The sequence below is a fragment of the Ursus arctos genome, unplaced genomic scaffold, assembly GCF_023065955.2.
Source record: "Ursus arctos isolate Adak ecotype North America unplaced genomic scaffold, UrsArc2.0 scaffold_14, whole genome shotgun sequence".
In the NCBI taxonomy this organism is placed as follows: Eukaryota; Metazoa; Chordata; class Mammalia; order Carnivora; family Ursidae; genus Ursus; species Ursus arctos.
Genome location: NW_026622808.1, coordinates 14,882,323 through 14,885,206, shown reverse-complemented (window position 1 = coordinate 14,885,206; position 2,884 = coordinate 14,882,323).

Below are 2,884 nucleotides of genomic sequence, written 5' to 3'. Positions count from 1 at the left end.
TCAGCCCAGCGTGGTCACGTCTCAGGGGCCGGCGCACATGTGGCCGGGAGCTGTGTTGGGCAACATGGGCCCAAGCCTGCTCTGCTCTGTCCGCTCTGGCTGTCAGCCCACTGGGTCTCAACCTGGGGACACAGGCCCATATCTGGGGCGTCCGTGGTGGTCACACGGGAGCTCCTGGCATCTGGCGGGTGGGGGCCGGGGATGCTGCTTGGCCCCCCACAGCGCCCTGGACGGCCCCGCCGAGAAGAATCCCGAATGGCCACAGTGAGCGGTGGGGGGAGACCCTGCATTAATTATTTGGAAAAGAATTTGAGTCCAGCTCCTGCTCACAGTAGACACAAGAGTAAGCCCCCTGGGGTCAGAGGGTACAAACCAGGGTGACCCCAGGGTCCGTGAGTCACCCACTCTCCCCCTCCCACCCTGTGTGTGTGTGTCTATTTATTTTTAAGTAAGCTCTACGGGGCGCCCGAAGTCATGAGGTCAAGAGCCTCGCGCTCCGGATGCCGCTTGCTGTGTGTTTAAATGCGTGCGGCATCCCAGGACCTCAGCAGTCAGGTGACCGTGGAAGGCAGTCTCCGGTGGGTCGGTGGAACCCCCTAATCCAGCGGTGCCCCCAGGGGACACTGGGTGATGTCTGGGGACCTCTGGTTGTCACACTGGGGAGCTCCTGGCATCAAGGGGGTGGGGCCCGGGGTGCTGCTCCGCCCCCACAGCACCCCTGTGGATGATGCCTGATTCAGCCCAAAACCCCAGCCCCCTTCGATGGACCAAGAGGCAGAGGCGTCCGTGTCCGGCCTCCCTGACTGAACCGGCGGACTTCCTGTGTCCATTGCCTGGGACACGGTGCTGCAGAGGGGCCCAGAACCTTCTGAAAGGTGGGGAGTCCGGAGAAGGGTGCTCAGCCAGCCGTCTGGGTGGAGGTACGTGCCCTGCAGGAAGCCTCAGGTCAGAGGCGGAAGTCGGCCTCCCTCTGTGGGCCGCGGACTCCGGGTTAACGGAGGTCAGAGGAAGCTGCCGCAGGGTTTCCCAGAAAGCGGGGTCCAAGGCCGAGTGGGGGTGAGGAAGGGGAAGGGGCCCCCTCAAAATGAAAGCAGCGGGGGCCCTCCAGGCCCCGCCCCTCCCGGGGCGCGCAGCTGACCAGGTGTGTGAGGCTGGGGCAGCCCCGGGCCAGGTGGGTGGGGGACCCGCTGGGGGACCCGCCCGGTCTGCCATCCCCATGGCAACGGCGGGCCGGCTCAGCAGGAGGAAGCAGGGCCGGAGGGAGCGGCCTGGGCCCCACCGCAGCCTGAACCGAGGCCCAGGCTCGGTCTCGGGTTTCTGCCCGGGCTTCCCCAGGGACGGAGGGAGGCCGAAGAGCAGCCCTTGGAGAACCAGGGGCCTCAGGTGAGGGAGGGACTGCGGCCCACAGCCATGCCTCCTACCCCGGGACGCCCGCCCCTGCGGCAGCAGGACCTGTTGGAACGTGGGGCCCACTGTGCCACCGGCCCCCTGGCTCTGTGGCCTCAAGGAACGCTGTGCCCCCTGGGAGCCTCCATCCCGTCCCCGCCCCCAGCAGCAGAGCGGTCATCCCAGGCTACCCCTCCCCCCCACGAGCAGACCCTCTCAGCCGAATCCCTTCTCCCATCACCCTGGCCACACCCTGTAATGGGGGCAGCACGGGTCTGACCCCCGGAGAGACTAGGCTACTTGCCCAAGGCGACACGGTACCCATCCAGAGGGTCCAGCCTCCCTGGGGACAAACACCAGCCATCCTGCCATCACCAAAGCCACGCTTCCTCCTGACTCAGTCGCTGCCTTTTCGATCCACGGATGCCCCACTGCGGGCTCCACGGCCTGGCCATGGAGCTGAGCAGGACTCACAGCACCCTTGAGGCTAAAGGCAAAGTGAGGCAGGACCCCGTGGACTGGTGTTCTCACCGAGAGCCACCTGCGAACGAGGGTCACCGAGGGCCCGAGGGCCAAGGGTATCCCCAGCAGGGGAACCTGCGTAGGCCAAGGCCTGGCAGTGGGGCCTTAGAACACGGGCCCTGGAGAAGATCTGCCTGGCTGGGGGTGGGGGGTGGGGCTCGAAATGTGTCACAGCGTCCAGCAGAGCAGTGACAACTCCCCTGGATGTGGGAAGGACCTGGGTTCAGAAGGGGGTCAGGGGGCCCTCCGCTGTGCCTGGTGTTGACCCTTGGTGGCGATGCAGTGGGACACAAAGGGGCCAGCACGTTGGCGACCCACCAGGTAGAACAGAAGCCTGTTACCACTGCAACCCCCACTGGCCTTGGGCACAGGACTGGGTGGTGGCTGAGCTGGGAGCCGGGTCAGTTGGGTGTCTGGCTGAGACACCAGTACTTTGTCCTGGGGACAGCTGCCGGCCGCGAGCCAGGTCATAGCCTCAGACAGACAGGGTTAGGAAGCTGACCTAATAAGGAGCAGGACACACAGATTGCTCCGCACGGGGTCTACCCCAGCTGTGGCTGTCCTCTTGGGGCCACACCAGCGATGCGGGAGTGCACGTCCAGGCATTAATGGGGGGGGGGGCCGCAGGGAAGCAGACCTCGGATTGCAAAGAACGTCACAGAGCGGGGTCCTAAAGGGCAGGGCAAGGCCTTGGCCTGGAGACCCCCACATGGCCTGCCCTGGGGTCCAGCTCTTAGATCTGTCTCTCCACAGAGACCCTGGTCTGGGTGGCCTGCCTCACGTGGAGGTAAAGGCTGGCCCCCCGAGAAGCTGTCCCAGGTCCCCCCTTCCCCCCAAAGGACCAAGCCTACCTGGCTCGGCTGTCCTGTTCTGCTCGCCTCTGGGCCTTTTCATACTCTGTTCCCTCTGCACCTGCCTAGCTCCTGCTCACTGATGGGTGGGCATCTGCTCAGAATTTGCCTTCTCGGAGGCTGTC